The sequence below is a fragment of the Haliotis rubra genome, unplaced genomic scaffold (assembly GCF_003918875.1).
Source record: "Haliotis rubra isolate DU_JTF1 unplaced genomic scaffold, ASM391887v1 Scf635, whole genome shotgun sequence".
NCBI classification, from domain to species: Eukaryota; Metazoa; Mollusca; class Gastropoda; order Lepetellida; family Haliotidae; genus Haliotis; species Haliotis rubra.
In genome coordinates this window covers 440898-451703 of record NW_025767341.1, presented here as the reverse complement: position 1 = coordinate 451703, position 10806 = coordinate 440898, and positions in this window count along the sequence as shown.

Below are 10806 nucleotides of genomic sequence, written 5' to 3'. Positions count from 1 at the left end.
ACAGGAGTTGGTGGTGCAAGAGACAGCGAGTTGGTGGTGCAGGAGACAGCGAGTTGGTGGTGCAGGAGACAGCAGAGTTGGTGGTGTAGGAGACAGCGAGAGTGGTGGTGGTGGTGCAGGAGACAGCGAGTTGGTGGTGCAGGAGACAGGGCGAGTTGGTGGTGCAGAGACAGCGAGTTGGTGGTGCAGGAGACAGCGAGTTGGTGGTGCAGGGAGACAGCGAGTTGGTGGTGCAGGAGACAGCGAGTTGGTGGTGCAGGAGACAGAGAGTTGGTGGTGCAGGAGACAGCGAGTTGGTGGTGCAGGAGACAGCGAGTTGGTGGTGCAGGAGACAGCGAGTTGGTGGTGCAGGAGACAGCGAGTTGGTGGTGCAGGAGACAGCGAGTTGGTGGTGCAGGAGACAGCGAGTTGGTGGTGCAGGAGACAGCGAGTTGGTGGTGCAGGAGACAGCAGAGCGGTGGTGCAGGAGACAGTTGGTGGTGCAGGAGACAGCAGTTGGTGGTGCAGAGACAGCGAGAGTGGTGGTGCAGGAGACAGCGAGTTGGTGGTGCAAGAGAGACAGCAGAGTTGGTGGTGCAGGAGACAGCGAGTTGGTGGTGCAGGAGACAGCGAGTTGGTGGTGCAAGAGACAGCGAGTTGGTGGTGCAGGAGACAGCGAGTTGGTGGTGCAGGAGAGACAGCAGCGAGTTGGTGGTGCAGGAGACAGCGAGTTGGTGGTGCAGGAGACAGCGAGTTGGTGGTGCAGGAGACAGCGAGTTGGTGGTGCAGGAGACAGAGAGTTGGTGGTGCAAGAGACAGCGAGTTGGTGGTGCAAGAGACAGCGAGTTGGTGGTGCAGGAGACAGCGAGTTGGTGGTGCAGGAGACAGCGAGTTGGTGGTGCAGGAAGACAGCAGAGTTGGTGGTGCAGGAGACAGCGAGTTGGTGGTGCAGGAGACAGCGAGTTGGTGGTGCAGAGACAGCGAGTTGGTGGTGCAGAGAGACAGCGAGTTGGTGGTGCAGGAGACAGCGAGTTGGTGGTGCAGGAGACAGCGAGTTGGTGGTGCAGGAGACAGCAGAGTTGGTGGTGGTGTAGGAGACAGTTGGTGGTGCAGAGACAGCGAGTTGGTGGTGCAAGAGACAGCGAGTTGGTGGTGCAGGAGACAGCGAGTTGGTGGTGCAGGAGACAGCGAGAGTTGGTGGTGCAAGAGACAGCGAGTTGGTGGTGCAGGAGACAGCGAGTTGGTGGTGGTGGTGGTGCAGGAGACAGCGAGTTGGTGGTGCAAGAGACAGCGAGTTGGTGGTGCAAGAGACAGCGAGTTGGTGGTGCAGGAGACAGCGAGTTGGTGGTGCAGGAGACAGCGAGTTGGTGGTGCAGGAGACAGCGAGTTGGTGGTGCAGGAGACAGCGAGTTGGTGGTGCAGGAGACAGCGAGTTGGTGGTGCAGGAGACAGCGAGTTGGTGGTGCAGGAGACAGGGAGTTGGTGGTGCAGGAGACAGCGAGTTGGTGGTGCAAGAGACAGCGAGTTGGTGGTGCAGGAGACAGCGAGTTGGTGGTGCAGGAGACAGCGAGTTGGTGGTGCAGGAGACAGGGAGTTGGTGGTGCAGAGACAGCGAGTTGGTGGTGCAGGAGACAGCGAGTTGGACAGGGAGTTGGTGGTGCAGGAGACAGCGAGTTGGTGGTGCAGGAGACAGCGAGTTGGTGGTGCAGGAGACAGCGAGTTGGTGGTGTAGGAGACAGGGAGTTGGTGGTGCAGGAGACAGCGAGTTGGTGGTGCAGGAGACAGCGAGTTGGTGGTGTAGGAGACAGCGAGTTGGTGGTGTAGGAGACAGAGTTGGTGGTGCAGGAGACAGGTTGGTGCAGGAGACAGCGAGTTGGTGGTGCAGGAGACAGCGAGTTGGTGGTAGGAGACAGCAGCGGTGGTGGGAGGTGGTGGTGCAAGAGACAGCGAGTTGGTGGTGCAGGGGAGACAGCGAGTTGGTGGTGCAGGAGACAGCGAGTTGGTGGTGCAGGAGACAGGGAGTTGGTGGTGCAGGAGACAGGGAGTTGGTGGTGCAGGAGACAGGGAGTTGGTGGTGCAAGAGACAGCGAGTTGGTGGTGTAGGAGACAGCGAGTTGGTGGTGTAGGAGACAGCGAGTTGGTGGTGCAGGAGACAGGGAATTGGTGGTGTAATTCACCAACCCCTGCTGTGTATTTCTCAACGCACATATGTAACGGAAACGTCATGCTTATAGAAACAACATTCTGTTTTAATATACAGTTTTTAAATAGCCATGTGTGATGTCAAAGCCAGATATGTTATGCGGAAAGCACAGTCTGCGCTTACATTGTGCACGCTTCCAAAGCTGAATATACCTCTTGAACCTTTGATTAGTTTAAGGGGTGAGTGAGTGAGTGAGTGAGTGAGTGAGTGTGGTTGTACGCCTATTTTAGCAATATTCCAGCAATATCACGACGGGGGACACCAGAAATGGGCTTCACACATTTTACCCATGTGGGGAATCGAACCCGGGTCTTCAGCGTGACGAGCGGACGCTTTAACTACTAGGCTACCCCACCGTCCCAGGACATATAAGAGACACGTTTTGTGTTGTGTTTGTACTCTTTGTCACATTTGACATACAGTCAACTTCCAGTAGTCGAAATATTATTATCATCCCTGAATAGTTAAAAGAACATGTAATATATTCCGACAAGTTGATAATCAGCTTTTATACGATAGAATTAATCCGATGGAAAAAGTTTCTATTGCAAGAGTAGAACAATAATTTGTTCTTTATGTAGGTCCACATTATCCATAATCCACATTTTCAAATATATTTCTAAATATCAAATTATTACTTTTGAAAACAATAATCCGAAGACAGTCATTTATTGTCATATTGTTGGAGTAAGCAACAAAACTGTGGCCTTCGCCTGCAGATAATTTTGAAATTTGATTGTGAATGAATATTGTTTTACACCGCCACAATAGCAATGTCACTGTCATAATGTCAATGTCACCGTCACAATGTCAATGTCACCGTCACAATAGCAATGCCACCGTCACAATGTCAATGTCACCGTCACAATAGCAATGTCACCGTCACAATGTCAATGTCACCGTCACAATAGCAATGTCACCGTCACAATAGCAATATCATTGTCATATCACTTGAAACGTGCGAATACCTTTGACGTCGAACCATGGTCCTCAGCATGACAAAGGTTTGTTTAAACAACTGGGCTGCCTCACCGCCCACACGGTGAATTGGGCCGGATGATCAGGTCGATCAAAGCTGATAGCTTATCTCCCTTGTGAAGTGCTATCACGTGTTTGCCTCATCGGCAGACTGGGTGAAGTTCAAGGTACAATCCGAGACACAAGGACGCTGTCACTATCTCAAACTCAGTACGATATACATGTTTATTGACCTTATTATCGCAGGGAGAATATAATCTTACCCTACCCAAACCACGAAGGGATTACCTGTCACAATGCGTCGTGTGTGAGTGACTGTATTTAGTTTTACGCCGCTTTTAGCAATACTCCAACAATATCACGGCGGCGGATACAATATCCGTACTGGATACGATATAAATGTACTGGCATTTAAAGGCAGTTATCTGGGGAAGTGGCTCTTCAAATGAGTCATATTGGATTTCCCGTCGGATACCCGTGAAGATCATGGCTAGAACTGATCTTCAGTAACCCATGCTTGTCGTAAGAGGCGACTAACGGGATCGGGTGGTCAGACTCGCTGCCTTAGTTGACACATGTCATCGGTTCCCAATTGCGCATATCGATGTTCATGCTGTTGATCACTGGATTGTCTGGTCCAGATTCGATTATTTACAGACCGACGAAATATAGCTGGAATATGAGTGCGGTGTAAAACTAAACTCACTCACTCACTCAGTGATAGACTTAAGGACCTCCAAAAACCACACGCGACCTACATAGTTCATATCTAAACGCGTAGGACGGCAGCTTGCCTCGTATATCCGGGATATCCTCGGTGTCGCCTAATCTGTCGCTCCAAAATAAACCTTGAACAACTCAAACTCGTCGTAGTCTGTAAACACTGTCGAATTCGTTTTATTCTTTATCGGTGACAAATTACGTTTGGTTACATCGAAATCGTTTTAGCTGACAGCTGATCAATAAGATAAATGTTGACTAACTGCTAATTGTTTTTATTATTGACAAGTTTGGTAAAACATTACCTGACACCGTTTGTTATTGGGAGGAACATGATCCAAATGTTGACTAACTGCTAATAATGTTTATTGTTGATAATTTTGGTAAACGTTACATGACACCGTGTACATTAGTTATGGGGAGGAACACGATCCCAACGCATACCAGGATAAGTTAATCGTGGGTTCGAATCCCAAACTCGTCCTGAAACTGTCTATGTCAATGTCTGTAGCACTTCGAGCTTTCCTCCAGCAAGATGGCATTATATAGCCATAATATATAACCTACTACGTAGCAAAGAAGCACGTTCGATGGAGCTGCTTCCCTTGCCTGTCAGGATCCGATGGTCACATTTTCTTCCTTGTCATCCATTAATCAGAAACATTTAAAAGAAATGGCTTGGACAATGATATCTGCATGTGTCTTGTAATTAGGCCTAGTCCCAGGTATCTCATCCAGCGGGGTTTTGCGCAGCTTTCAGAAATATTCCAGCAGGAGACACCACAAAAAGGGCTTCACACATTGTACCCATGTGGGGAATCGAACCCGGGCCTTCGATGTGACGAGGGGCGGTGGGGTAGCCTAGTGGTTAAAGCGTTGGCTCGTCACGCCGAAGACCCGGGTTCGAATCCCCACATGGGTACAATGTGTGAAGCCCATTCCTGGTGTCCCCCGCCGTGATGTTGCTGGAATATTGCTAAAAGTGGCGTAAAACCAAACTCAGTCAGTCAGTCAGTCGATGTGACGAGCGATCGCTTTAATCACTAGGCTGCCTCACCGCACCAGTAAAGGATTATGTGAAACTGATTATAGGACACAATTCACTGGTACCAGTTAGTGAATGTTCATATAGGTAGCTCTTGGCTATATCCTTGCTTTTTCTAAACCTTTTTATCCAGCCTGGAAGAGTGGTTGGTAGCAAAACGACACCTCGGCTCATGGAAATACGCCAGAACACAATATGACCACGCGTTCTTCAGGGGTGGGTGGGTGTATGGGTTTGGTTGGGTTTTTTATATTGCCTTCTTCGCCATGGTTGTTACACAAGTTACCAGTGTTTGATCCATTTGAGATTAAGTTTTACGACAAATCCAGTTAAGAGTGTGTGAGTGAGTGCGTAAAACCATGAGGATTCGCAATCTTAATTTCATTTTATTTACTTTTCGGTTTAAAGTGAAATTCACCAGTACGTTTTCACTGCAAACAGACTATACCTTCCTCGCTCTGGACTAAGACCACTTTATGAGTGAGTTCCAGTGAGTATGGTTTAACGCCGCTTTTAGCAATGTTCCAGCAATATCACGGCGAGAGACACCAGAAATGAGCCCAGTTAAGAGCTTGAGTGAGAGAGTTTAGTTGCATGCCGCTTTTAATAATAAGGGGGTAAGCGCAGTAGTTCGAACCGTGAAACAAACGCACGTGCGGTACGTGATGAGCGTTAACTTAGATCAACTCCACTTGTTCTCGGTGTTTCATTTAATGTGCATACTCCCTTGTAATACAAACCAATAATAGCGAGTTGAATGTTTGGTCGTTTGTTAAACAACTTTTATTCTAAATTGAATTAAGAGGATCCTCAATCTTCATTTCACTTTATTCGATTTACTTTTTTGTTTAAAGTGAAATTCATCGGTTTGTTTTCACTGCAAACAGACTCATAGGGGATTCGATCCCCTTCCTCGTGGTAATGAAAGGTTAAAATATGGTGCTTGTTTCCCCTTCTGGGATGGGTGGTGTGAGTTTTCCTGTTAATATAGATAATCTCACAATCTCGTGACCTGACCCAATATTTTACCAGTTTGACGTCCATGTTTACACAGCAGTATTGCGTTTCACTGTGTTTGTAATGTGCTAGCACTTTTTCAAACATTGTTTCAACTCTTGTGCATAACACAAAGCGAACACATCGTTTTGTATTCTTTTTAAAAGCTGTTGAAGCCTACTCGTGTGGCAAGTGGGTTGGTGAGGTAGCCTAGTGGTTAAACCGTTCGCTCGTCACGCCCAATGCCCGAGTTCGATTCCCCACATGGGTACAATGTGTGAAGCCAATTTCTGGTGTACCCCGCCGCGATATTGCTAGAGTATTGCTAAAAGCGGCGTAAAACCAGATTCACTCTCTCACTCGTATGGCAAGCCGTGTTCACATTCATTAAAAAATACTGATATCTTAAATTGTTTAAAGGATATCTTGAATGAAAATAAAGATATCTTTTAGATATCAGTAACAGCAAGAATTGAAGATATCTATGATGGAATTGAATATATCTGTAATGCATTTGTGGATATGTGTAAATTATTTCAAGAAATCTTGAAGGGAATTTAGAAAACCTTGAATTAATTTCTAATACACTTATGTTCACTATGGTCGTAATTGTTTTATTGATATTTCAAACACATTTACATATATCAAGAAATATGTTCTTGATATGTCTATAACATTTTGAGATATCAGTAATTCTGTTTAGATATCAGACAATAATGAAAGATATCTTCGATTATTTACCGATATTTTAAAAACATTATTGATATGTTTAAATAGACAACGGATATCTTTAAAACAATTGAAGATATCTTTAATTTCATAGTGAATGTGAAAACGGCTTGCCATATACTCGCTCACTCAGCCTAAATGGTGCTTGTCTATCGTGAGCTAGACTTGCACAAGTCTCTAAGGTAATAATTAATAGTTTAATTAAAATTTTCTTTAAAAAACATAAATAAAAACAACACATTGTCTCTTGAACAGACTTTACTGCCCACTTAGCTTGACTTTCCCCTTAAAAGGATTGGTTGGTTTGTTGTTTAACACTTCATTCAGCAATTCCAGCTACATAACGGCTATCTGTAAATAAGCGATCTACGCATTTGGGGTACGATGACGTGTCAACCAAGTCAGAGAGCCTGACCACCCGATCCCGTTAGTCGCCTTTTACAACAAGCAGTGGTTACTGAAGATCAGTTAGAACCCGGATCTTCACGGGTCTCTTAAAAGGATAGATCTCTATATCCTTTGGCTTAACGTTCAGTACAGCCTTGGAGCAAGGGTAATAGTCAGCATACAGACTTCAAAAGGAGCACTCGCTGATAATGTGAACAACAGTCTCACGAAGTTCCACACACTTCCTCTCAACGTTACCCCACACAGAGTCCTTGGTGCTTGTGTTCAGAAACCTGATAAACCAAGGTTCGTGATATTCCACTATCGACGGCTGCGTGTTTTTGTTAAGCTCAAAAAACTTTGTAGAATTGGAACAGGTTTAACATACTTTACGTGACGTATATGTTTACAATAGATATTTCTTAGACTGACCTCGAGGTTCTACATGAGGCCGACTACACATGCCTACAGCAGGCACAGGGTTGTGAGAGGCACGACAGTAACTAGACACCGTAAATCGGTTTTGATTGACAGACGTTGGATCTCAACCCGGGTATGAGATGAAAGTACATTCACACGCTTTGTATCTTCGACCAAGGTCCCTTAAAGCTTTCTACCGGGCTGTGTAGTCTGTCTCACAGTCCCTGAACCACATTATTTCACCTACTGCCGAGCCTTCCCTGCAATGTAGTCTGTCTCACAGTCCCTGAACCACATTATTTCCCCTACTGCCTAGCCTTCCCTGCAATGTAGTCTGTCTCACAGTCCCTGAACCACATTATTTCCCCTACTGCCTTGCCTTCCCTGCAATGTAGTCTGTCTCACAGTCCCTGAACCACATTATTTCCCCTACTGCCTGGCCTTCCCTGCAATGTAGTCTGTCTCACAGTCCCTGAACCACATTATTTCCCCTACTGCCTAACCTTCCCTGCAATGTAGTCTGTCTCACAGTCCCTGAACCACATTATTTCCCCTACTGCCTAGCCTTCCCTGCAATGTAGTCTGTCTCACAGTCCCTGAACCACATTATTTCCCCTACTGCCTTGCCTTCCCTGCAATGCTAAAGCCCTAAATGTAGACTAACAACTAGTATCTGAAAGGAACACATTTTTCAGAAAAAATAGCTCATAGTAAAACAAATAAAACATAATGAAAAGGAGCCCTGAGATTTTTTTCATTTTCCTGAAGCTGTGGAAATCTAGACTTGCCACATTTTCTAGACTTGCGTGGGTTTCTTGGATATACTTGCTGCAGGGTTTGTATGACAGACTATCCTAAATGAAGCAAGTCTAGATTTCCCCAGGTTCTGAATTTCCCTTCTGACTGGGGCTCCGTTTTAATTTAAATGGTTTTTTTTGGTTACTATCAACATTATATATATTCAGAGACCAAGCGTATATGGCCTGTAGTGTACTTACATATAACGTTCATCCATGGAATGTTTCCAGAAACACATCTGCTCCTGGTGTTATCATTTCATGCTCTGGGTATACCGAACCCTTCGTGTTATCCAGACTTCGTGACTCAAACTGAACTGATTCACAGTGTAAACGTGTGTTGCCAGCAGTGGTTCATATCTTTATTACAGAAGATGAATGCTATCTGGACAGCAATAGCATTACAGGGAATACCACTAAAGACTTTAACGTAATTTAGTCGGGAGTCAAACACGGTCTTTGGCGTGACGGGCGAATACTGAAATCACTGTAGAATACCATGTAGCGTTACTTGACAACTTATGTATACATCTCTGCATAACTTCATGTATCCAGCAACCCGTGAAGATCCGGGTTAGAACTGATCTTCAGTAACCCATGCTTGTCGTAAGAGGCGACTAACGGGATCGGGTTGTCAGGCTCGCTGACCTGGTTGACACGTCATCGTATCCCAACTGCGCATATCGTTGCTCATGCTGTTGATTACTGGATTGTCTGGTCCAGACACGATTATTTACAGACCGCCGCCATATAGCTGGAATATTGCTGAGAGCTGCGTAAAACTAAACTCACTCATGTATCGAGCTATTGATTTATTCATGACAAGCATCTCCCATATGATATAATACAGCTATGGTCGTGTGTATACAACCCTTGTCTAACGTATACACATTTACAAGCGTCTGTCAACAGCTCTTGACATATCTAGCCAGCTGATGTTACGCATGCCCTATCAATGACCTGTCTAAAGTTCCCGACTACTTTAAACAATTACTGACTCCCGAAGACATCTTCTGTCCGATTGAGGTAGCCTAGTGGTTAAAGCGTTCGCTCGTCACGCCCCACATGGGTACAATGTTTGAAGCCCATTTCTGGTTTCCCCCGCCGTGATATTGCTGGAATGTTGCTAAAACGGCGTAAAACTATACTCACTCACATGTGCACATATCACTTTTGCCTAGCAACCATTGTTTCTGTATTTTGTCGTCTGTGACGTCACAATTAACGTGCCGTGAATGAAGAGGGCCGTCACACTTGCTTACCGTGTTTTACTGCACAATTGTACATGGATAAAATGGATAATACAGAAATGATTACACTCGCAAGTGTCACACGATTTATACGAAACGAGTGTGAAATTTTGTATAATTTGCACGAGTTTTAATTTGAGTCTATGACACACTTGCTCGTGTAATAATCACTGCATGTGTATTGAAGGGAAACTGGCACGCACGCACGCACGCACGCACGCACGCACGCACGCACTCACTCACTCTCAGTATCCACAACAAGCCGTTACATCATTACAATAGTTGTCACCGGCCCCTACAACGAATCACCGGCCCGAATATGTGTGTTGTTGGGATGTGGAGTAAACACGGTGTTCAGGATACCAGTGTAGATATGCTCACCACATTCCCCTCGTATTTGTGTAGTGCTGTCACAAAATGTGTGCATATCCACACATTGGACTACGCGCTATGCATGTTCGACATACGTTTGAACTTGAGCGAGTGAGTTTAGTTTTACGCCGCTTTTAGCAATATTCCAGCAATATCCTGGCGAGGAACAAAGAAATGGGCCTCACACATTGTACCCATGTGGGGAATCGAACCCGGGTCGAGCGGGCGAACGCTTTAACCACTGGGCTACCCCAACGAAGGGTTGTGAAAGGCAGAAACGTGTCCATACTGTACATAATTTTAGTGTAAAATATCTGAAGATCATGTGAAGAAGATTTAACTGGACAGCCTGGCCAGTAATATCAGTGTCCTCTGGGGCTTCATTTCGAACCCCTTTTACTTAGGATCACATTGAAAATTTTTTGTTTTGCGTTGGCAAAACCCCAAAACCCCTCCTTTCAAAATTCCTGGATCCGCCCATGAATATTGTCCTCTGTTCATTTGCAAACCCTTTTATTAGGATGAAAGCATGTGTGATCAAACAAAACGTACGTAATGCATTTTCTATAATGTACCGTGTAACGTTGCATGATTGTAAACAGCGAACTATTCAGTTCTGTTCATCTCACTTCACACAAACAGCGTTGATCCACCGCAAACATATTCTTTGGTGGCGGTCGCGCACCGCATAACCGTATCACTGCCTTCGGGCGACTGTTCATAAGTACATTTAATTTAAATTTATTGTTTTCACAAACGTCAACATAGATAGCCTGTAAGGTTTTATTGGGATATATTGCAGTGTGTGACTATTTTTATGGACTAAGGAATTACTTCCTACATTGTTTATCCTTACGGTTAGTTGAAAACGAGCGATAGCTATATTTGTAGTTGAGACGAAACTAGTATTAGAGCAGACGACTCTTATAC